The sequence below is a fragment of the Lampris incognitus genome, chromosome 19 (genome assembly GCF_029633865.1).
Source record: "Lampris incognitus isolate fLamInc1 chromosome 19, fLamInc1.hap2, whole genome shotgun sequence".
NCBI lineage: Eukaryota > Metazoa > Chordata > Actinopteri > Lampriformes > Lampridae > Lampris > Lampris incognitus.
This window is the reverse complement of record NC_079229.1, coordinates 31,441,681-31,468,093: the sequence shown is the minus strand read 5'-3', so window position 1 is coordinate 31,468,093 and position 26,413 is coordinate 31,441,681.

The following is a 26,413-nucleotide window of genomic DNA, read 5'->3' as shown; positions in this document are numbered from 1 at the left end:
TTTAGCACGGCCGATCCACCTGACCTCCATCAAATCAAATCAGATCAATTTTATTTGTGTAGCCCAATATCACAAATTACAAATTAGCCTCGGTGGGCTTAACAGCAACACAACATCCTGTCCTTAGACCCTCTCATCGGATAAGGAAAAACTCTCTAAAAACCCCTTTAACAGGGAGAACCCCTTTAACAGTGACCTACATGTCTGTGGACTGCGGGAGGAAACCGCAGGAACATGCAAACTCCACACACAGGGGACGACCCCCAAGGTTGGACGACCCCGGGGACTCGAACCCAGGACCTTCTTGCTGTGAGGCGACAGCGCTAACCACTGCACCACCCACATGCTCCATGTACATGTGCAATAGACAGTGACATGATTTTTGGAAAACTCCAAAAACTGTGCAACAACAGAAATGATAATAAACAAATAAAAACAATAAAATCCAATAAATATTAAAAAAAAAGACTTTATATAAACATCCCGGGAGGATACAGAGGTTATATCCCAACGAATACGTTTAAACAGCGTGCAGCCACTGTGTATGGCACAAGTGCACGTGTGCAAATAGACTGAACGAGTCAGATGGGACGCGTCTGTGGGAAGTGTTACAAGAGTAATTGTCGCTGTTGTGTTGTGTTGAATAATAATAGTAATAATAATGATGGTGGCCTGTACAGGGTGTCTCCCCGCCTGCCGCCCAATGGCTGCTGGGATAGGCTCCAGCATCCCCAGACCCCGGTTGGGATAAGTGGCTTGGCTAATGGACGGATGGAGAATTTTATTTGTACAGCACTTATCAAGCTTTCTTTTATTGGGGGGGGGGGGTTGTGTCCTGTGGAGGCGTCTGCCTGACGGCAACGGCTGAAACAGTCCGTTATTGGGGTGATGGGAGATCCATAACGATCCTTCTAGGCCTGGTCCTGCACCGCCTGGTGTATAAGTCCTGCAGGGGGGGGGGTCAACGTGGACCCGGTGGTGCTCCCTGCGCCTTCTTCAGAGTGTTGGCACGGTGATTCGCGTTTGATTCTGCTGACTCCGTGGTATTTCTCCTCGATTCGGCTTCACGTTCGGACGGCGGAATAAGGGCAGATAGCCGCAGCACGCTGAAGTGGATCCCAGCCCGCCGCACTAATTGAATTCAGAAAGGCGCCCCTGAGTTCGCTGGCAAGGCCCCAGTGTTTATGGCAGAGGATTAATCAGTGTCCTCAGCTTCGTTTCGCTCACCCCACTTAATTCAGGCCGCACAAATCAACAGCTACCCCGGCCAGAGAGCCGGGCTCTGTCTGTGATCGAAGTCAACGGGGCACATTACGTGGCGCGCATGCAGGCGAGGACTTGGACTTCCTCCCTGGGCGAGTCTCCACGTATCCCGTCTGGAAGCCACAAGCGACGACACGCCAGCATGACGGATCGCCAGAGAAATGGGACGGGGGGGGGCTCAGAAAAGTGTTTCTGCAGAATGCTGTTTGACTTGTTTGATACTTTGAAACTTCTCGGCCACTTAAGGGTTAAGATGCATTCTGGGAAACATTACGGCGTGAATTGTGGGGGGTTTTTTCCCCCCACAGTGAAGCGTTTGAGGAGAATCAGGGTGATGAATTATCACGATAAACCGTATTGTCGCCCTCAAAACTGATGGATGGACGTCTCTTAAAGGGTTTTTTTCTCCCCTTCCCCACAACGGGCCTTGACGTCTCGAGGTGCTAAAGTTTGACGTTAAGGAGAGCTGGAAGTTGTTAGGAAGCGATGATTCGTCTCCCCTAATGTGGATATACTACATTCAGCCAAAACACAGATGGATGACTGGTAGCGGGGGCACATTCAAATCAGCTCATGCATCACGCCGCAGGCCGGAGAAAATGCACACGTCTGTTTTTTGTTGTTGTTGTTGTTTGTTTTTCATATCAAGTCTGAGTTAAAATGAAATGGGCGCAAAACACTTTTAACCTTCTTGCAAAAACAAACAAACAAACAAAAAAAATCTTTAGGATACTCCATCCAGTAGGGATCATTAGGTCTTTAACTTTGTAAGCCCTTTACATTTTGTTTGCAGCCGAGTAAGTTTGCACATATTTGGAATTTGTCTCGGTGGGTGGAACACGAACTCGTTTCAGAGAGGAAATGTTATTTCTAACAATTTCCGTGGTATAGCGTCTGCACAACAATAGATTGTTTTTTTTTGTGGAATGCAAAAATGGACAAAATCTGCATTGTGTACAGTCTGTCTGTGGTAGGCACTTCTAAGAGTGTCAAAATATCAATGTGCTGGCCTTAATTGCCTCTCACATAGCTGATACGGTATTTGATATTAGCAATATAATATGATACCAGTTCTGCAGTAGGCTGCTAGTACTTGCAACCTCTGTGTACCTGAGATTGCATCCTACTATTTATTTATTTTTTACCAACAGATTGTAAGGTCAAAGGTCAGAATGTATTATTCATATAATACATGCAATATTGTGTGTATGTGAGTATTCTGTAAATAAGCAGTGCTGTATGTATTTCTATCTCTAGCTATATGTCTAGTATATATCTGTCTATCTATCTATCTATCTATCTATCTATCTATCTATCTATCTATCTATCTATCTATCTATCTATCTATCCATCCATCCATCCATCCATCCATCTATCTATCTATCTATCTATCTATCTATCTATCTATCTATCTATCTATCTATCTATCTATCTATCTATCTATCTATCTATCTATCTATCTATCTATCTATCTATCTATCTATCTATCTATCTATCTATCTATCTATCTATCTGTCTGTCTGTCTGTCTGTCTGTCTGTCTGTCTGTCTATCCATCTATCTATCTATCTATCTATCTATCTATCTATCTATCTATCTATCTATCTATCTATCTATCTATCTATCTATCTATCTATCTATCTATCTCTTACAAACACCAGAGATAAGTGAGAATAAGTCCCTCATAATGAGCTCGACAGACTTGCTCCATAAGGAGACCACACCGATAGGACACAACCACAGTTTCTCTTTTCCTCTTGGATGCCGGTCACTCATAACACCCCCCCCCCCCCCTAATGAACCCGAGTGAAAGAGACAGTAAGCATCCCTTACGCGAGGGGCGCTGGCTCCGCGCGCGCGTGGAAATAGATGGCTCAGAATTCCCCAACCCAAGCGGGAAGAGCCGGGAAGAGCCGGGAAGAGCCCGGAGTCGGTGATTCTTCCCCCGAGCTTAACGATGTGCCGCAGCGGTGCCGGGAGCGTGTGTCTAAATGCTGCGTGGCTGGTTGAGATGTGTAAAGATGAGTGTAAATTAAAACGTGTTAAATAAGACACGCGAGTAAAACTGTAAAGCTTTTGACTGGGGATTCGCGGCAGCGTTTCAGATGGTTTGATTTGGCAAAGAGCCGGGACCGCGGAGCATCTTCGAGGAGTCCCGCCATACGGGGTTTTAAAGTGGGGGGTGAGGAAACTGCACAATTTGATGGACAGTCGCACACGACGCTGGTAACAAACCAGCTCTCAGCTCGGCGGTGCTGTTGCTGGCACATCTGTCCAAGCTGAGCGTGTCGCCTTGGGGGGCGGTCCACGTGGCGAAGGGGTCACTGCGCTGACGCCTGTCATTCATTGTGAATGCGCACGCCCGCCCGCCTCCCAAGTTTTTGCAGTTCTCGCGACGTTGGACTTCCTTGGAGCTGGCCAATCAGGATAGCCCGTCTTTATTGACCAGCGACATTACGGTTTACCTGTTGTTAGATTGGGGGTAGAGGTTCCGTTTATGTGGATGCCAGCTCGTGTAGGTATTAGGGGAAGTGAAACAGTGGGCCAACTGGCCCAAAACGGACCGAAAGCAAGTCAGGTAGAACTGCCAGGACCAATCAGCAAAGCAGAAACAAAATCATTTATGAGACACAAAATCAAGGCACAATGGCAGGAACTATGGGACAATAATCGAAAAGGAAGACGTCTGCACCGGATCCTATCAATCAATCAATCAATCAATCAATCAATCAATCAATCAATCAATCAACCAGTCAGTCAGTCGGTCAATCAATCAATCAGTCAAGTTGCAAAGTAGGAGTATAGAAAGGACTTGGGGGAACAGCAGGAGAGAACAGAACATCATTAGCAGGTTAAGATTACGTCATACAAGTGTTGGTAAATAAGGGTTTATCTCTTTAAGAGCAAGATCTGGGGTCGGCCTCTGATTGGTTGGTAGGGAGGGGGAAGGAGGAAGTTGTTGGTAAATAAGGGTTTATCGCTTTAAGAGCAAGATCTGGGGTCGGCCTCTGATTGGTTGGTAGGGAGGGGGGGAAGGAGGAAGTTGTTGGTAAATAAGGGTTTACCGCTTTAAGAGCAAGATCTGGGGTCGGCCTCTGATTGGTTGGTAGGGAGGGGGGAAGGAGTAAGTTGTTGTTGTGTGGCGCGAACGGTATTGGGAGCTCCGCGCAAGTGAAAGGAAATATTATCACTAAGAACTGTGATATATTGGACCTATGTCAACGTTTTGTGCAGCTGTGAAGAAGGATTAAATGTGTTTCCGAAGAGAGAAGACGGCGCCCTCGCCATTTTCAGACGAAGTGAACTATTGACCTGTGTTGGGGTTGTACTCCGGAGTTTAGCTAGCTAGCTAGCTAGTACCAGGCAGTGACGGACAGCGCCAGCGAACTTCGGCCCTGGATCCCAAATAAATTCGGTTCCCCCGTAACTTCCGGCGAAGGTGGTCGGAAGACGGAGACAGGGAAAGTAACACAAGACTGAATTCCTCATTGCAACTCATCGGGAAACATCAGACTGGGAACTATGATGTTCGCCGCCAACCAGAAACTAGAACATGTATTGTTTTATTTGCCCAACATGTGCAAGAGAGAGAGAGAGATTCATACTACAAACTATATTAGAACAACAACGAATTATGCACATGGACCTAAACTCAATTTTCCCAAGGAAGACAGGGAATGATGTACTTAAATATATCTTCAGCTTTCTCAAGCATACTGGGCTGATGGGAAGGCCATAAATTAAGGACAGTAGGAGGCGATAACGCTCCATCTGGTCGCAATTCGCCAATAAAACCGACGAAGAAGAAGAGGACGCAGCAGAAGAAGTAAATTTACCTGGATGTGTGAAAATGGCGGAACAACTCGTCCATATTTCAAAATTGATTTTTATATTTGTGCAGTCTGACAACGCAAACAGCAAGATATGTCAGCGGAAACACCTGCGCCGCGTGTTCGGCTATAATGAAACGGAGAAGAGGCGATTGCGGCGAGTCAGAGATGACAGGAAGTCGCTGATAACGGAGAGCACCGAGTTGACGGCTGTTTGTCGGCCATGTTGGGCTTGTGTGTATCGTTGTCACCGCGGGTAAAAAACAACGAGACAGGAGACGTGAGAGTAGACGTAGTCGAGGTAGTTTACTAGCTCCAACTTAGCATGTCATACATTCGACAACGACACTGAACTCAACTGTCAACCGGAAGCGGAAGTGCATTATCTGACCCCTCGCCTCTTCCCTTAAAGGTACACCGTCCTCTTAGGTGAATGTCTCTTGTTATATAGATGTGGGTCACCACAGCCTTCAGTTAACTGTGACGGACAAGTTCCCGGTGTAAACTACTAATAAGACGCGTTAGCCCCCGTTAGCCCCTAGCTAACGGGTCCGACCCTTTAGCCGAGCGGTTAGTGACGTCGCCTTGTGGTGCAGTACACCCCGTACCGAATCCCGCACCGGGCAACAAAATAACCGGTTACCCCAGCACTCCCCCTAAGCTGATACTCTAAGCGGGCTAAAGCGAAACGGCAAGTGCTGTTTTACCCGGGCTTGTATTTCACATGGACTCTCGACTCACAACCTAATCTCTCCCCATCCTCACACATCGACCCTCCTGCCTGTGAGGCACATCTTTCTTTTTTTTTCTTTTTTTAAGTAAAAATCAACAGCTCAGTGTATTCAGGTATTGCTGCTTGTGGCTAGTGATTATTTAAGGCTTGTTTGGATCTCGGTGCTCTTCTGTGGCAAAAAAAAAAAAAAAAAGTTGAAATATCCTTTATCTTTTAGGGATTCTGCATGCTGAGTGCAAAAATAGAAATGTAGCTTGCAGAGCTGTTGAAAACACACACACACACTTGTCTTTTTTATCCCCCCCCCCACTTTGTAAACAATAGGGAATTCTGTGTTCTGAGAGAGAGAGAGAGGTTCCTAGTGAAGAGGCAGCCGATGGAGTGTCTGGCCTACGCATCAAGGAGATAGCGGCCCTTAAGTAATATGGACACCTGCCCCCATCTGCACCAGTTTACCCTTTCACAGTAAGTCCCCCGAGGGTCGGCAGTTTCCGAGGAGGACGAGGCTCAATCCCACATTATCGCCCTTTTGGATCAGGACTAAAGGCAACAATTGATTCAATATCTTTGGGCATCAGCTCCCCGAGGTAGAGATGGATACTTGTCAGAGACGCCGGCGCTTTAATTGGCAAACACTCCCAAGGTCACAACCAACAAAGTAGACGGAGGGAGAGATTAAACGGTTGGCTGTTTAAATTCTTGATAAAGCCGTCAGTCCCCCATATATTGCTCATTAGCATAAACATTTTTTACAAAATTCAGCACTAATCCCTGGTAATTGACCGAAGGTCGTAGTTGGCTGATTTGTATGATTCTCATTTCATAAGGGGTCCACAGCTTCCGTGGTATTTATACACACGCATATGTATTTTAGGACCCCTTTCCGGAATACCTTAATGATCACATCTAGTTTCATCTATCTGACTACAGCAGCCTTTCAGCTAAACCATCCAAAAGAGCTCGGGTTATTTTAAAAAGAAAAAAAAAATCCCTCGATGACCTGACGTTATAAATACAGAACTTTGAATTCTTCACATCATTATTATTATTATTGTTATTATGCTTCCAAATCGAAATTTCCCCTGGTTCAGCGACTCTTACTGGAACGGTATAATCTTCGCTGTTTTTAAACAGAATTCCCTTCAAAAGCACTTTTTGGATCTTGGTTCACTTCCTCAAAAGGCAGCGGGAAGATCTATTTTCTTGTTCAAGGGAATTCAAATAAGGGAAGGAAGAGAGTGGCTTATCTGATCAGAAGCAAGGCCTTTGAACAAAAGTGCTGACATGATCATTAAATTGTAGAGCAGAAAGACAGTAATATAGTACAGTACTGATACTTTTGTTCACCTATTGGTAGCATAATAGATTATAGGACCCCTTGACTCAACATGCTCGCCTTGCAGTTTTTGTTCTTTAAAAGCTTGTGATGGGAATGTTCTCCTTGTGGTTTTGATAGAGTATCCATGCTATGAATACTTAAGACGCCTCTTAGCCCCCCTTAACCCCATCTGCAGCAAATGGCTTTGACCACTTAAAAAGGGTTTTTTTTTTTTTAAGCAGTCTGGTCTCTTGCCACATCTTCGGTGATGGATCCTCACCTGTGCCTTGTCTGCAGACTCACTGCAGCTCTGTAAGGAACATGTTAACACATAGATGTGCAGCGGTGAAGAACCGGATTTGGACCCCCGCCCCCCCCCGTTGAGGAACCACGTGACAGTTAAGGTATTACCGACAGGTTAGTAAACACAAGAAAAAAAGTCTCGAGGCTGTCTGCAGGAATATATTTAGACTCATGCACTTTATCAAAGGTTATACACTAATCCTTTAGTGTCTCGCAAACAACTTCTTGGCAATGTTAGCAAATGTCACATCTCCTTCTCCTTTGTGTCTATCTGCGTGTCTTGCACGGCTTAAAAGAAGCAAGCCCACGCTGGCCATTGACATCGTTTATTTCATTTAAAGCCGAAGGAAAACCAGCGACTCAAAAATCCAGGATTTATCAGATTTACACTCAGAACCCAAAGGTAGAAAAAAACCATTTAATGGGAACGGAGATTTAACAGAAGAGTACAGTAGGGCGTCCAGGTAGCGTGGCGGTCTATTCCATTGCCTACCAACACGGGGCTCGCTGCATCGCAAACCCCGTGTTACCGCCGGCTTGGTTGGGCGTCCCTGCAGACACAATTGGCTGTGTCTGCGGATGGGAAGCCGGATGTGGGTGTGTGTCCTGGTCGCTGGACTAGCGCCTCCTCTGGTTGGTCGGGGTGCCTATTCGAGGTGGGGAAGGGGGAACTGGGGGTAATAGCATGATCCTCCCATGTGCTACACCCCCCTGGTGAAACCCCTCACCGTCAGGTAAAAAGGAGCGGCTGGCGACTCCGCATGTATCGGAGGAGGCATGAGGTAGTCTGCAGTGGATCGGTGGAGGGGGGTGGAGCAGCGACCGGGGCGACTCGGAAGAGTAGGGTAATTGGCCAGATACAACTTGGGGGGGTGGTGGGGGGGGAGTACAGTGCAGGTGAACCAGCAGAGTATGTTCTGACTTTAGGTGAATATATTCTGTGCTGCACAGGCGCACAGTCAATGCTCATACACAGACGCACAAACATACATACTCAGGAAAAAGAAAATCAACCTTACTTTGTGCTGCATGCTTTGTACATTAAAGTGGAATGCTCTGTGTGATGCCGTCCCGGTTTTAAAAAAAAAAAAAAAAAGAGGGAAAAAAATGCAAGCGAACAAATGATATCAAAGAAAGTCACAACAACAAAAAAAACAAGTAAATTCATCTACTGAAATATAAAAAACAAATTCACTTGGATTAAAAATATCCCAGTCAGACCAGTGTGGTTTGACTGATGGTAAGAGCATTTTTTTTCTCCCCTCATGGCCCCGGCTGCTTCGCACGGCAGCTCCAGAACACAATGAAGGAGATGATCGAGTCTTACTGTCAATACATCAACCCCGGAAAATTACCTCCTCTCTGCTTGGCCCACTTTAATCTGTAGCCCTCTATAGAAGGAGTGAACGCTCTCTCCTCCGTCCTATTGACGACTTGAAATAGGTTTGCCAGCTTTGACTGACAACTTTGTCCACCTGACAAAATGTAATGCAGTGGAGGACAAAAAACAGATCAGGAATTCTTTGGACCTAATCTGGTGCTGCCGATTACATTTTCCCAGCCGTCCTCCTCCTTATTGTATCAGATGGTCTTTTGAAGAATTGAGGTGCGGTGGGTTTTTTTCTTTTTCTTTGCGTGTGTGTGTGTCTAGTGGCTGGGAGAGGGCACATGCTTGCGTTGGCAAATGTCTCCACATCAGCAGTAAAATATTCTACCCGGGCTTTAAATTAGCCGAAAATACTTCATAAACACGTCGTAGCGTGTATTGTACACTGTTAAAGGCGAGACTAACTGTATCACAAATAAGCCGCCTCTGACCGGGGAGGCTATACATGCTAACATGCCAAAACACATTAAGGTGATTCTGTTAAGACACTAATGTTGATCCACAGAGACACGGTGAATTTAGAAAGACGACAAATTCTGTTAGAGGAACGGGCCATTTGGATGAATGGAGAGTATCTCTTGTCTGGACCTGATTTAATATCCGAGTCACAGTGCAAAGCCTCACACCACACCGACATCCCTTTCATGCATTAACTACAGACAGGCTCGGTCTGCAGGGCTGAGCAAAGGCCCACATTTCTCCATCAAAACGGTAGCATAACAGAAGACGCAGATTTTGTGTATTAAAAAATGCCCGCTACAGTTATCGAAACAGACCTTGAATGCAGTTAGTAAATAAAATAATCCTCATAAATGCACCAAGAAGTATACTATAACTGCAGCTCTATTTTACTGTAGTCGAAAACTTGGAAATAAATGCAGTTATTTGGTGCAAGAAACCGGGGCTGGGAAAATTGTTTGCAATGCCCTTAAAGATCCGGATGCAAACGTCAATCATCTGAAATTAGCTGAGGAAACAACACACGAACCAGCCATTATGACTGTTGTTTGATGCTGGCTCAAACATACACCGCAGCATGGTGAGTGAATAGGTACTGTGCTGCACTCTTCAAAACCTTGCAAACCTGAAATGTTGCTAACATGTTTACTATTCTATAAGAAGTGCAAGGCATCATGCATTCTTAATCTACATCTGATGCAGAAAAGATGATGCATTTTGTCTTTCCAGGATGGAACAACAGCAACCACTGATCTCTTCTGTAACTCCTGATGGAAAGGAGTATTTGATATTATAATGTCTCGGCGGGTGGCACGGTGATGCAGCGGTTAGCGTGGTTGCCTCACAGTAAGAAGGTCCTGGGTTCAAACCCTGGGGTTGTCCAACCTTGGGGGGCTGTCCCAGGTCGTCCTGTGTGTGGAGTTTGGGTGTTCTCCTTGTGTCTGCATGGGTTTCCTGCGGGGGCTCCGGTTTCCTCCCACAGTCCAAAGGCATGCAGGTCAGGTGAATCGGCCGTACTAAATTGTCCCTAGGTGTGAAAAGGTCAGCCCTGTGATGGCCTGGCGGCCTGTCCAGGGTGTCTCCCTGCCTGCCGCCCAGTGACTGCTGGGATAGACTCCAGCATCCCGTGACCCCAATTGGAGTAAGCGGCTTGGATACTGGATAGATGGATGGATATGTCTCGGCGTTTTTTGATCCACTTTAACAAGAAGTCGCTGAAAGAGTGATGGCAATGAGACACATATATAGAATTAGCTGGTGTTGAAGGAAAGAAACACAAAAAACAAACATATCTTTCCAATGCAGTTGTTGTCCAGGTGAAGTTGGCCTCAAATGGCTTTTCACCGAGGTCCATTGGTGCACCGGCAGCGTCCAACAAATGTCACCATAGCAGTCTCCTTCAGAAGTCTGCCGAATATGCAGCACTGACATTGTCGCAAAATGTGTGAACGTAATTGAATTAGCAGAGGCTAATAATGGCGAGCCGTGGAAAAGTGCGTGCCAACAGTTAAGGAATATTCAGACATGCACCCGGATAGTGCTGACATACTCCAGCTGACAAAATTGACCTTGTAAGACGGCATTTTGCACGTGTGGGGCGCTTCCAGTACATGCCGTCATTCTTTATCTGGACGAGGGAAAATGCACAGGCAGGTGCAGTTTTTTATTCCGGTTCACTATAAGGCCACTGTAAATTATTAATCAAATGGCATGAGCATTGATGAATGGTTCGATCTTTGGGGCATGTGTCAGCCTTCCAGGTTAGCTGTCAGACTTGACAAGCAGAAGCCTTTTTGATAACGTATTTAGACTCTGGCCAGGCACCACTATTCTGGACAGGTGATGAAGAGGATGATGATGTCAGCGGAAGAGTCTTACAGCTTGTACGAAGAATAATGTAACCGCCAGGAAGCTGCATTGTATCATCCCTATATAGTTCATATCCCTTTATAGCTTCATCATTACTAAGGGTTATGAGAATCAATTGACCACTGGCTAACCAGGTTAAGTAGAATATATCAGAGAGAGAGAGAGATGAATAGACGGAGAGAGACAGATAGACAGAGACAGATAGATGGAGGGAGAGACGTATAGACAGAGAAAGAGATGGATAGAAAGAGAGAGAGAGACAGAGAGAGACGGATAGACGGAGAGATAGCTGGAAAGAGATGGATAGACGGAGGGAGAGAGAGACAGATAGCCAGAGAGGGAGAGACAGACAGACAGATGGAGAGAGGGAGAGAGATGGATAGACGGAGAGAGAGAGGGAGAGCCAGAGAGAGAGAGATGGATAGACGGCGAGAGAGAGAGATGGATAGACGGAGGGAGGGAGCTGAATAGACGGAGGGAGAGACGGAGAGCCGGAGAGAGAGATGGATAGACAGAGAGATGGCTAGATGGAGAAAGAGACACACAGATACGTAGATAGAGAGAGAGAGACGGATAGACAGAGAGATGGCTAGATGGAGAAAGAGACACACAGATACGTAGATAGAGAGAGAGAGACGGATAGACAGAGAGAGAGAGAAGGGGGTTAATTATGATTCTTGCACTTTGCCAACATAACAATTTCTGTAAAGTCATGGGTGAATATGATATTATTTGACCTTTACTTAAAGGTCAGCTGTAGTTCAGCTGTATGGATATCCTCGTTCCTGCCATTGAAACAATGGGACGACAGTCATAATTAAGCAGACATATCATAAGTGCAAGGTTAAGGTCCATCATCCCCGCAGGTCAAGTGGGAAAGACGTTGGTTCCATTTTGTGGACATTGTTGTGAGGGTGACCGTCCAGCTCAGCAGAAATATCTTGGGTCAATAAATCGCATAATGTCTTTCTTGCACATCATGGCAGTGATAAACATCATGTCAGAGGTCATGTGACAACATGTCCGCAGCATTCACATGTCTATGTAGTTCACATACTGATTATTCACCTTCACATGTGAATAGCAAGAGCTCCCTCCTACTTCAGTCTGGACTTGGAACAAGAATTAGGTGTTAAATCCTTGGAGAGCAACAAAGTTTTAGAACAAGCTGTCTTTTTTTCTCCCTTTGTTACTGAACAGAACCCTTTGCTTTTCCTGCAGGGACTTAAGTAAAGGAGAAACTCATCTTAAAGGATAGAATCAGGTTAGGGAAGTGAGTTCACTCAAGGAAAACTTCCAGTGAAGGTTAGCCCGACTCTGTCTGTCTGTCTATCTATCTATTTATCTATCTGTCTATGTGCATCTGTCTGTCTACATCTATCTGTCTGTCTGCATCTACCTCTGTCTGTCTGCATCTGTCTGTCTACATCTATCTGTCTGTCTTCATCTATCTGTCTGCATCGGTCTGTCTGTCTGCATCTATCTTGTCTGTCTGCCTGCATCTATCCATCTGTCTGTCTGTCTGTGCAGCTGTCTGTCTGTCTGCATCTGTCTCTCTCTCTGCATCTATCTGTCCATCTATCTCAATATTAGGGCTCAATGATATTGAAAAAACGACAACATTATGGTAGCTTTGTAATATTTATTGCAATATTATAGACTAAAAATCAGCGACATAGTTTCTGGTTTCATTCGCAAATAATTGATCTCTAGTAATGAGAGGGATTTTAGAGAGGGAAATAAGGCAGTTGTCCAAGAAGCCACCACATCAAGTTAAATTATATTATTTTTCGGATGTGTTATGCCTGATAGAAAACTTTTTTATGACTACTCTTGAAGAAAAAAATATTATAACAGCTTTAGCCTAACATGAATAATGGGACCAATTTGTCATACATTGCTTTCTTTGCGTATGTGACTATTGCACTTGTGTAAACTGCAAAGTTAATTCTGAGACCACACACATACACACACACACTTATAATATAATATGATATGATATGATATAATATGAATGGTACATAGGATTTTAGTGGAAGTTTAAAACAGAAACCAGTTATTTGACAGAAGGGTTCACTCACTTGAAGACTGGTGTAATTCAATTTAAGTGTCATTGTGTCACATACCATTGTCTGTTCATCAATTCATCAGCATTGAAATGACTCTGTGAGAGCAGCTTGCATGCCCAGTAAATCCCAGCCATCGGAGGCCATTAGGAAATGCTCTGCCCTTCACCTACCAAACTGAAAACTATTCATATAATACTGAAGAGATCCGGCTATTTTCTTTCAGAGATGGCAATTTCCAGTTTGGGGGACATAAGCCGGTCAAGGTTGCTGTCTAATAAATGAGCTCTTGTCATGTTTGCAGATGCTCAAGGTCCCCGGTGTCCACCAGCTGGGATGCAGAGGGGAGGGGCCCCAAAGCCGATGTCGCAGTGATCAAGAGCGTGTAACAGACACATGCCTCTGAACTGGCCAACAAAAGGGAGGGGGTTTATGGGAGTCCTCAATTGTTCCCTCCTCTCATCTCTTTCAATCCCCTTGCCATGTTCCTCCTCTTCTTCCCACTGTTTAAAACCAGAAGGCATATTCATGAGGGGAGCATAATTAACCAGTCATAGCTTGGAAGGCTTCCAGATGGATGAGTTATTATTGCCATTATTGATACTGGCTGGTATGAGGCCCTGCTTTCTGGGATTAATGCTGTTAGAATTTAGAAGCTCGACACCATCACCACTTAGTCCCATGATGAATAGTGTTAGGCAAAGTCGTTTGCACTGACACTCACTTACTTCCCCTCATTTTATGTACTTTGCTTGCCTTATTAAGGCTCTTACCATTGGCTTAATTGCCTATTTAGAATTCTCCTCTTTGTGACCTAGATGTGTTTTATTTGGTGAATGTAATTAAGTTACCTGTAAATATCTTCGCTGGGGCACCATTCATCTCTGCTATGCAGGTACTCTATTTTTATTTTAATTAATTTAATGGCTGCTGTGTCTGGACACTGTTAACCTCAATGAAGCCGACAGGAGAAATTGGTTTCAGTCGTGTGAAATGCAAAGCGTTCACCATATGGCTTCTGTAGCTCGATTGATATGACAATGGACCTCTTGACTTGCAAGACATGTTCCACAAATGCAGGTTCATGTTCCATTTTTATTTTTAGAACTTTGTTGGGGTTACAGAGACTTGTTACAGAGAGTGTTTTTATTTTATTTTTTATTTTTTTTGAATGGCTCAAAGATGACAGAAAGTTGCACCTGAAAGTAGAATATTTAAAAATGACTTTGGATTCACATTCTTTTGTTTTTGATAATTCTTTTGTAATTCTCACAGCATCAGTTCCCTCAGCCAGCTCCCAAAATGGACATCTTTCCGATTTATGTTCATTACTGCATGTGGACGGTGCAGATTATGTGCCATTAGCCAACACTCAATAAACACACAACCCTCTGAGGGAATCCTGATATGGGGAGTATCCATTAAGGAATGGTACATGTCTCATCACTCTCCCCACCTCCCACCCCGAAAGAGCAAGAAGACGTGGAGGATGCCCCCAAGAAAGACTTAAATGGCACAGAGGAACAAGCACTCCTTTTATTAATGTGCTCTTTTACAAGGCGACACACTGTGCACTGATCCCTCCAGGAAAAGGAAGTGCAGTGACTGTGGAAAGTGGGTCTGTTCACTGTTTTTTTTTTTTAGTTAGGCAACCTGTTCTTAAAGGTACCCTGTTGTCTCCCCCCCAAGTCTATTCGACACTGTATGGACAAAAGTATTGGGACACACCTCTTAATCATTGAATTCAGGTGTTTCTTTCAGACCCATTGCCACAGGTGTATAAAATCAAGCAGCTAGCCATGCAGTCTGCATTTACAAACGTTTGTGAAAGAATGGGTCTTTCTGAAGCGCTTACTGAATTCAAGTGTGGTACTGTTATAGGATGCCACCTTTGCAATAAGTCAGTTGGTGAAATTTCTTCCCTGTTAGATATTCCACCGTCAACTGTCGGTGGTATTACTGAAAAGTGGAAGCATTTAGTAACAACAGCAACTCAGCCACGAAGTGGCTGACCACGTAAAGTCACGCAGCGGGGTCATCGAGTGCTGAGGCGCATAGTGCGTAAAAGTCGCCGGCGCTCTGTTGACTCAATAACTGCAGAGTTCCAAACTTCCTCTGGCATTAACATCAGCACAAAAACTGTGCGCCGGGAGCTTCATGGAATGGGTTTCCATGGCCGAGCAGCTGCATGCAAACCTTACACCACCAAGCACCATGCCAAGCGTCGGATGGAGCGGTGTAAAGCACGCTGCCACTGGACTCTGGAGCGGTGGAAACGTGTTCTGTGGAGTGACGAATCACGCTTCTCTGTCTGGCAGTCTGATGGACGAGTCTTGGTTTGGTGGATGCCAGGAGAACGTTACCTGCCTGACTGCATTGTGCCAACTGTAAAGTTTGGTGGAGGAGGGAGGATAATGGTATGGGGTTGTTTTTCAGGGGTTGGGCTAGGCCCCTTAAGTTCCAGTGAAGGGAAATCTTAATGCTTCAGCATACCAAGACATATTGGACAATTCTATGCTTCCAACTTTGTGGGAACAGTTTGGGGAGGGCCCTTTTCTGTTCTAGCAGGACTGCCCCAGTACACAAAGCAAGGTCCATTAAGATGTAGTTGGGTAAGTTTGGTGTGGAAGAACTTGACTGGCCCGCACAGAGCCCTGACCTCAACCCCACCAAACACCTTTGGGATGAACTAGAAAGGCGATTGCGAGCCAGGTCTTCTCATCCAACATCAGTGCCTGACCTCACAAATGCTCTTCTGGATGAATGGGCAAACATTTCCACAGACGCACTCCAAAATCTTGTGGAAAACCTTCCCAGAAGCGTAGAAGCTGTTATAGCTGCAAAGGGGGGACCAACTCCATATTAATGCTTATGGATTTAGAATGGGATGTCGTAAAAGCTCCTGTAGGTGTAATGGCCACATGTCCCAATACTTTTGTCCATATAGTGTATTTGTCAAAGAAAAGTCAAATGAGCATGCATGCTCATTTCTAGGGATGCCCGGCTTCACATCTGCGACATTCACACATTTACACACCTTCGTTTTCTGATAACTGCCCAACAGAGCTGCAGTATTCTGCAGCCACTGGGTAGTTCTGCTGCAGCAGTTGTTGACTGAGTGAATTACTGATGGGGAGAGCTCTACTCATCTTCCATTTCCTGTTCAGTGGATTTGACCCGAAGACCTTGCATCTTGAAGCCACGTTCACTAATCTTTGGCTTCGCTAATCCCTTGGTCAGTCCCAAGATACAAGACTTGAATTCACCGGTAGGTCATCGTGTCTAACCCCTGATGGGTACCTAAGCCCCCAATCTCTGATTACAGCTACCTCAGAGGTCCACACAAACCCCTTTTAGAAATGATTTTTTAAATTATTATTATTTTATCCATCCATCCATTATCCAAACCGTTCATCCTACACAGGGTCGTGGGATGCTGGAGCCTATCCCAGCAGTCATTGGGCAGCAGGCAGGGAGACACCCTTGATTATTTTATTTTATTCTGAAATACGTCTTGACAGGTGTCATCACATCGTTAATACAAGCATAGATTGTTTATGCAGGTAAAGCTTTATTTGGTAAAGAGGCTGCTTTGGAGAGAAGAGTCCTTTATTTAAAAATAAATGACACAATTTGGACAAAATAATTGGAGAAGTGAATAAAATACATTTTAATACAGCGATGCATGAATCTCTGCAGCAGCTGATGTCAGTGTTTGGCGGTACTTGAGCCTAAAAGGAAGCATGCATGCTAAAAAGTGAGTGTGACCTACCAGTGATGTCGAGTAACGCCTGGCTCTTAACATGGCTCCTTTTCGGTTTTGACCACGATACAGGTCCACAGTCCAGGGGACAGGGCTTAATGCCTGGCTGCTGCTGTTGTACCTATTAAAGTCAGTGCTTTAGAATGGGAGAACTGCTTACTTTGATTTCCCTCAGGCTTTTTGCTTTCTGAGCTGAATGAAAATGGCCCTTCTCTGGCAGCATTAGAAGATACAAACCAGCACAAAGAAACGCATGCACGGTCATACGCATGCACACACAGGGATACGCGTGTGTCCGCCCACACCGGCACAAAAGTGTGTGACAAACGTGCAACATACATACACACACACACACACACACACGCGTGTGGGCTCACACACACACATGCAGACTCACACATATACTTATGGGCCCATATGCCTGCAGTCCACAAAAAAAATGTAAAAGTTAAAGCAATAATTCATTATGGAGTGACTTTATGTGCACTATGGAATATGATGGATTTTGAGATAGAGTGCACCATGACAAGAGGATGGATTGGGTAACACAAGTAAGCAAATAAGCCTGCTCTTGAAACAATGGCACATTTTAGAGCAGAGTGTCAGAAAAAAACAGAAACACATTTATTCTGAGCCTTGTTTTGAACAGCACCCCGCCTACCTGCACAGCTCCCATACCCCCAACCCCCCCCCTCTCTCTCTTCCCCCCTCTCTCCCTCCAGTGATCAAAACAAAACACAGGGGGATATTCATGTGACATCCTGATCTGAGATCTCTGATCCCTAATTGCAGGTGAACGATGGATGATTCTCAGGGGTGGAATGAGCAGATGTGCATCGTGGCCAGAAGCGCTTTGAGTTTGCATTGCGGAGGATGGCCACTGGCGATGAATTCATGCCAACCTCACTCACTGCAGGTGGCTTCGTGTTGTAGGAGTGCAAAGGTCTTTGTGTGTGTGTGTGTGTGTGTGTGTGCACATCTGTGTTTTATGTAAGTTTGAATATATTATTTTGTGTTTATGGCACGTGTGTGTGCCATGTATATGAATGTTTGAGTGTGAATCTTTGTGCATGCATATTTGCATTTTTGGCACACGTGTCTATGTTTGCATGCATGTTGTATGTATATATTTTTGCGTCCGAGTGCTTGTGTGTGGTCAAGGGAGATGGATGTAGACTGAGAGAAAAAGAGATGCCTTTGTGTATGTGTTTGTGTACGTGTGTGTGTGTGTGTGTGTGTGTGTGTGTGTGTGAGAGAGAGAGAGAGAGATGGGGAGATAGTTAGATTGCCAGCAACTGTTCCCCCAAGACTCATCTCCACATGAGTCTACGGGCTGTTATTAATCATTTAGCAGCATTCAGACTTTGGTTCACTGCACGTGTTCAGCACCTGTCAAACCAAACGGAGGCAGGAACGACTCCATTTGATTAAGTCTCTTTAGCCTTCACGTCCTCCTATCAAAGGTCACTATGCCTCCTCGTGTTGATTGCTGCACTGATACTCACTCTTCATTTTTTGGCCGTGCACCTTAAACATGCTATTCAAACTGAACTCGGCTATTTCTTTTGCGGCTTTGAACCTGTCGTATTACCTCTGATATACAGCAAACAGATGTCGTTGACAACTCAGGATCAGGAGTAATTTATTTTATCGTTTCCCCCAGCCCACAGCAGTGCAACACAAAGAAAAAAACATATCCAAAAATTACAAGAACCCGTATATAAAACTACAAAAAAAAAATCACTGTCCAAGAGAACGAATGCAGAAAGACTGCCGGAACTGCTGGTCTGCATGAGCTAGCAGTTAGCTTAGCCTGCCCCACTTCTGCATCCTGTCAGACCGCCCTCGGTGTTATCAGAACTGCCGGTCTGCATGGGCTAGCAGTTAGCTTAACCTGCCCCACTTCCGTGTCCTGTCAGACTGCCCTCAGTGTTATCAGAACTGCCGGTCTGCATGGGCTACCAGTTAGCTTAGCCTGCCCTGCTTCCGTGTCCTGTCTGACCGCCCTCGATGTTATCAGAACTGCCGGTCTGCATGGGCTGGCAGTTAGCTTAGCCTGCCCCGCTTTTGCATCCTGTCAGACCACCCTCAGTGTTATCAGAACTGCCGGTCTGCATGGGCTAGCAGTTAGCTTAGCCTGCCCTGCTTCCGTGTCCTGTCTGACCGCCCTCGATGTTATCAGAACTGCCGGTCTGCGTGGGCTGGCAGTTAGCTTAGCCTGCCCCGCTTCTGCATCCTGTCAGACCACCCTCAGTGTTATCAGAACTGCCGGTCTGCATGGGCTAGCAGTTAGCTTAGCCTGCCCTGCTTCCGCGTCCTGTCAGACCGCCCTCGGCGTTATCAGAACTGCCGGTCAGCATTGGCTACCAGTTAGCTTAGCCTGCCCCGCTTCTGTGTCCTGTCAGACCGCCCTAAGTGTTATCAGAACTGCCAGTCTGCATGGGCTAGCAGTTAGCTTAGCCTGCCCTGCTTCTGCATCCTCTCAGACTGCCCTCGATGTTATCAGAACTGCTGGTCTACATGGGCTAGCAGTTAGCTTAGCCTGCCCTGCTTCCGCATCCTGTCAGACCACCCTTGGTGTTATCAGAACTGCCGGTCTGCATGGGCTAGCAGTTAGCTCAGCCTGCCTCGCTTCTGCCTCCTGTCAGACCACCCTTAGTGTTACCCCTTTGGGCACAGCTCCAGCCAGGGCCATGGTCCCTGGGCCCACAGGATGCAGCAGATCAAGCTCTCTCAGCCAATCCAGTGCCAGCTCTCCCAGCCATCAAACAAAGACACAAACTTAGACGTGGACAAAGACACTGCATGGATGGTACTGGGTGAGGCCACCGCAAATGTAAATCTGAGCCGCCATCTTCTATACTAATAATAACTAATACCTATATTTATTTCATATACATTGCAGTTCTTTACCTACAGAGAAGACCAAATATGTAAGACTTGTCGGTAACTTTAATGTGATATGTCTGACTGGCCCAGTCAGTAGTACCACCAAGTCAAATTCCTGGTCAGATGTACCTGGTTGATAGAATATGGTCTGATTCTGATGTGAATCTGTCTCACATACTGTATACCACGTTAAGCCAGGGGGCCATATCAACTCACTTGACATATTTTTTTTTTCATGTACACATACTGTAAATTCATATATAGACAGAAAGAAGTAAAGAAAGATGGAGAGAGAAGTGGGTTTTTTTTGTTGGAGGGGTTGGCTGGTCAGGGCAGCAGTGTCAACAGCGACTAAGATCCATGGGCGTAAACAGGACAAGCCCTTTGTATTCTCTCTGAAGTGGGATCAGAGAAACTACTACATACGTAAATTAATGAATACACACACACACACACACACACACACACACGGAGACTCACTCTGACAGACACATATGTATATATACACACACACACACAAGAGACGTTTGCATCACACTGATGCAACAACAAAGCAATCCAACACTTGTGTGGCTTCTGGTTACTGTGGTGTGAGAAATTTCATGCACTAATTAACATGTTGTAGAAATGGAGGCAAGTGACAAGGAGTGTCACCACTCGCCCCTCAGGCTGGATGTCAGTTTGAACTCCATGCCCTCACCCTCTGTGTGGTATTGATTGATTTCTGCGGGATTGGTGTGAACGCTGACGATGTGTGGTCACGACATGGTCTCTCTCAGCAACTGCACATTGTATATATGTGTTTATCGGGCTATACCTTCTTTGTGTGCCGCCCCGTAAAGAAGATGTGGGGCAGAATACAGTTCAATGTATTATAAGTCCCTTCGCTCACAACACTGACATCAGCTCCAGTGTCGATGTTGAATGCAACTTCTGTATCCCCAATACTAAGCTGCTCTGTCCATCGCTTACGGCTTGTATCTATTTCAGTAGCTGAACCCAAATAGAACCTTTGTTGATTATTTTCAGTCACTTCACACGCCGGTTTAGTTTTACACATCCTTCCCCAGTGTCCTAGTTTGCTGCATTTGTTAAATGTGGTGTTGAAAGCCGGACATCTCTCCTGCTTTTTGTGTTGCGTATTGCCACATCTGCTATTCTTTTATCCCTTTTCTTAAAAGTTTGGTCGCTGTAGCTTTGTTTGGCTCGCCATCTTGGATGTCTGCTGCGGTCTCGTGCTACCTCTTGTACGGCACGCACCGCATCCCCTTGCTGGCTGACTTGCGCATTTACCTCTTCTGACTGACGGACTTCTTGTACTGTAGTTTCCAATGTGGACGAGAGTTGCAGTTTACGAGACGGTTTTTCATCCTGGATACTCGCAACGAACCGGTCCTGAATATTCTCATCACGTGTAGTAGAGCCAAAATCGTAGTGCTCCGATAGCTCGTACAAAGCTCGAATGAAAGTCTCTGCCTTCTCTCCTGGCAGCTTTACTCGTTGATAGAAACAGGCTCGCCTATGGATAACGTTCCTTTTTGGGACAAAGTAGGCATCAAACTTCGCCATTACCAAATCGTGGTTATTTTCCTCGTCTGTCTCATCACAAGAGAATCACCTGAAAAGATTCTCGGCCTCATTGCCCATAGCATATGTGAAGGTGCTAACTTGTACTTGCCCATTCTCTTTGTCAAGCTTGTTAGCCGTCCGGTACCGAGCATAATGTGTTTTCCCATTCTGCTGGCCGATTAAAGTTGAAGTTGTCGGGTGGGTTAAACTTCACCGTTGTGTACTTTCTCAGCAGATTGGAGGATCCTCACACACTTCTGACACCATGTAAAGTAAATAGAGAAACACAAATAGTAAATAGGGAAGTAGGGACTACAGACATGGGACCAACTGTTATATAGAGCTCCTGGCGGCCTGTCCAGGGTGTCTCCCCGCCTGCCGGCCAGTGACTGCTGGGGTAGGCTCCAGCATCCCCACCACCCTGAGGGCAGGATAAGCAGTTTGGATGGATGGATGGATGGATGGATGGAGTTCAGCTATGTGACTATTTTTTTACACATATGGGGACAGTCGCGTGATGTGGACGCAGGCTCCACCAACATTGGCGATAAGTTGAAATGTTGATATGAAACACATTTTTGGTTCAGAAACTTTGACATTTTATAACATATCTGTGGTTTGCAGAAACATAAAATACCAACATTTTATTCTGGTGACTGGGTTTTTGTTTTTGTTTGTTTTGTTTTGTTTGACTGGAACGCAACACCATCGATTTCCATTGAAAAGCCCTGTATGTTCAAAACTGACGCCGAAGGGGAACCTCGAGCGTCATAACCGAAACCGCTTTCAGGCACACCGTGATTTGCACTGCGCTCGCCGCTGGGTTCAGCGCGGAGGACAGAGCAGAAAAGGCGGACTTTTCAAAACTTCCAGCAGGACAAGTTCGTTATTTTGTTGCTGCAAAAAAAACCTAAACTAATTCTCAAGTAAGAAACTTTTAACACGTCTGCACAGCTACCGAGGGGGAACACTTCAAACCATATAACAAGCCTAAGTTATGTTGATCATATAGGCTGCACATACTGGCTACCTGCAAGCTACCTGACTGTTAAAACACATCTGATATGCCTGCTCGGTTGGAAACGTGTTTCCAAGTGTGGGCTTTCTTCTTGAGGTCACTATACAGTTATAAACGTGTGTTGTACAATTCAGGGACTTGTGAGACACACAATGCTAACTTTTCCTTCAGTTTGCCTCCCGTGTTTGGCTGGCTGCCTCGTTTCTATCGGCCTCCCGGGTATTCGTCACAGCGCGCTGCGCTGCACCAGGGCTTTGCTCAGCGTAGCGAAAAGCCGTCGTGACGCGGCACAAGCCATTGGAAATAATGGGTTTCAGAGCGCAGCGGTGCCGTTGTCACGTTGTCTGAAAGCCCCGTAAGGCCACGGAACAAGCTGCCATATTTGACGAGCTGGGAATGAGAACACGTTGATGAAGTAGGTGACAACTAAAGTTTTATTTTTATAGCACTTTTATAAACACACAGTTACAAAGTACTTTACACTCAATCAGAGAAAATATGAGTACAGACATAAAATAAATTGAATATAAAAGATAGCATGGGGAGTAACAGACCAGGCTAGAAACAAAGCAAAATAGGTGGCAGGGGGTGGGGATCTATAAAAAAAAAAGGCTTGCCTGAAAAGATGTGTTTTTAGAAGCCACTTAAAACAGTCCCAAAGATTCAGCAACTCTTAATGGATCGGGGAACGTTATTCCAGAGGCTTGGGGCTAAAGCTACGACGGCGCGCTCACCTTTTGTTTCGCAGTTGGATTGTAGGATGGATAAAAGGCCGAGGTTTGAGGATCGGAGTGGTCGCGAAGTGGAATGTGGAATGAGAAGATCAGAAATGTAACCGGGGGCAAGATCATGCAACCTCTGTGTCTTGACTCTTGCTGCGTTATGGGTTTGCCACACCTTCAGAACCAGGTCCGGTTCATTCACTGTGTGCTGCACAGCACATGCAGTGGTTTGTCTTTTTGCTTAACCCTGTAAGAACGAAAGTACAGCAGTATGTAAGAATATACAGTGAGTGCAGTAGTGTCGTGTATTTGTCAAGAAATGAGAACAGTTTTGCACTGAAATCCATCATCTTATTTGACTTGGGCGTTGTAACTGACACGTTTTAACTCAAGTTATTTGGGCAGAATTTTGGTTGGAGGGGCATCTGGGTGGCATAGCAGTCTATTCCATTGCCTACCAACATGCGGATTGCCGGTTCGGATTGTAGGTCGGGCATCCCTACAGACACAATTGGCCGTGTCTGCGGGTGGGAAGCTGGATGTGCGTATGTGTCCTGGTCGCTGCACTGGCGTCTTCTTTGGTCGGTCGGGGGGTGCCTGTTCGGGGGGGGGGCTGGGGGGGAAATAGCATGGTCCTCCCACACGCTACGTCACCCTGGCGAAACTCCTCACTGTGTGGTGAAGAGCAGCTGGCGACTCCTCATGTATCGGAGGAGGCATGTGGTAGTCTGCAGCCCTCCCCGGATCTGCAGAGGGGGTGGACCAGCGACTGGGACAGCTCGGAAAATAGGGTAATTGGCCAAGTACATTTGGGGAGAAAAGGGGGGTGGGATCAGTCAGCAGTCCCTATTTGATCAGATTTTCATTTAAGTTTTAATCATCCACAGATGAAACCTTGGTTGTCTCAGCATCAAACATTATGTCATACGAGCACAATGTTCAATTTTTTTACATTTTTTCCCCGAGTTTGTGACACTGTCGTGGACACCAGCACATTAGCACATTGATGATGAAAATGCAGTTTAACGCCTACTCCTCTGTTTTTCACCATTTTGAATCCATCATCGTCATCATCATTCAGTCAAAACAGAGCTCAACTTTTTGTTCCAGTCATAAGATAATCTGAACTCTCAGGGGTGGCAGATGTTGGAAATTAGTTACCTTTTTGTTCGTATCTTCATGGAGGAGAAACATTGGAAGTCTTCTCTGGGGACTAGCCCCGCCACGTGCCTTAAAAGTAAAACCAATAAGTTCCTGAGATGAGGCTGAAGATTTAGATTCCAGTGGAAATGCCGACTAAATCAGATGTGGAAATACCGGCGAGTAATGAATATTTCATTGTCGAGCACAGATCCAGCCACGTTTAGAGGAAGAGGGGAACCTGAGCAGACTGAGAGATCATGGCGAGGCGCTTTTCTGTGAAATAAAGCTAATGTTGTTAAGACATTTATTTATTTAATTAGCACGGCACTCTGTGGAAATCCTTGTTTATCCACCTGGAGGGAATACCGGAGTCAGGAATGAATTTTATTGGATAGCTGTCAATATCAAACCTTTCCATTATACAGTAGATTACCTCCAGTGATCTCCCGGGCATTTATCAACAGTCAATCAAAGGGAGTTTATGCACAGCCCGGATTCGGATTCCTCTTCTCTACAAACACAATTTGAATACCCGAGACAACAACACAGCGGAGCCGCATTATGCATTCACGTTGCCCTTCCTCTCGCTATCATTGGAGGGTTGTTCTTCCTCTGTCAGTCAATCAAGGACAATCAGGGATGTTTGTACCTCACAGCTGCAAGAGGAGGGGGGGGTGAGACAGACAGACAGATCTGGTGCACGCAAAATAGGATAAAACTCATCCTGTCACAGTGTTACAGATCTACAAGATCAACTTGCCCGTGAGGGATGCTAAAGTTTCCTCCTGCCTCTGTTGCCATGTCTCCGCGGTACCTTGCGCAATGGGAACATTTTGGCCTTCGTTAAGAGATTTGCTCACAAACAAGTCACTATCAAGGTAAAACGAGAGTTAAAACTCCTGGTACTTTAATGCTACTTGTGATACTATTGCAGCTAGTAGTTGGACTGCCCTTGTAGTAGTATTACTAGTATTAATTACTACTAACTCTATTTATCTATCTATCTAGGTATCTAGGTATCTGTCTATCTTAATAGTAGTATTACTAGTAGTATTATTACCTCTAGCAGTAGTATTATTATTACTACTAGTACAACTACAACTGCTACTATGACTTCCATGAATGGTTGCTATTTTTACTTTAGACAAAACTTACTTTGTCACTGCATAAGAGAAAAAAATACACTATTTTACATTGCCAGTTACAAATATAATATCGAAATTAACGCTGAAGAAGACATTAATGGTAGAACGAGTAGGATTTTCCTAAAAATCGGTGTAGACTCAGACAAAAATAATCCCTCTCAATCATCACTTATGACCCACTAGACGTGTGTGGCGGTGTCTGTATAATAATAGTAGTCATTACATTTATGTAGCGCTTTTCTAGACACCCAAAGTGCTTCACATTGAAGTGGTCACTCACTTCAACCACCACCACCAATGTGTAGCACCCACCTGGGTGATGCACGGCAGCCATTTTGCGCGAGAACGCTCACCCACACATCAGCTGGAGGTGAGCTTGAGGTATCTGCACAGACCCTGTCTTCAGCCTGTATTTTCTCATTTGTCGTGTTTTGCTGTGTACGAGACGTTTCTGGGCATCAACTTTTGAGCAGCGGGACTCTATAAAAACGTAGCGACCTGCTGCCAGATCGAGATCGTAAGCGCGCCTCCTTTTTCTTTTGTTTTGAAAGCCGCATTGCTTACATTGGCTTGCAATCTTCTTCCTCTTCTCTTTTTAATTGGCAAATAATGGCACGTTATTGCGACCACTTGTTGAATTGTCTCCCCAATATTTAAGTGATCTCCTTCTTTACCTTTTTGTTTTCTCCATTCTATATTACATTCTATATTCTATATAATTCTATCCTATATGTCTTTGCTTTCAAAAGCAGTTAGTTGCTGCACTGACAACGGGCTGCATGTTGTTTTCTTATTCGTTTTCTATCCGTTTTGTTTCTGCAGAAAGTGTAAAATGTCACCTCCGTGCTCATGGCTTGCGTGCGCATCCTCATGTGCATGCTTTTAAGAATGAACACAATAGAGAAACAATACAGGGACCCACTTTTCTTACTGTGCT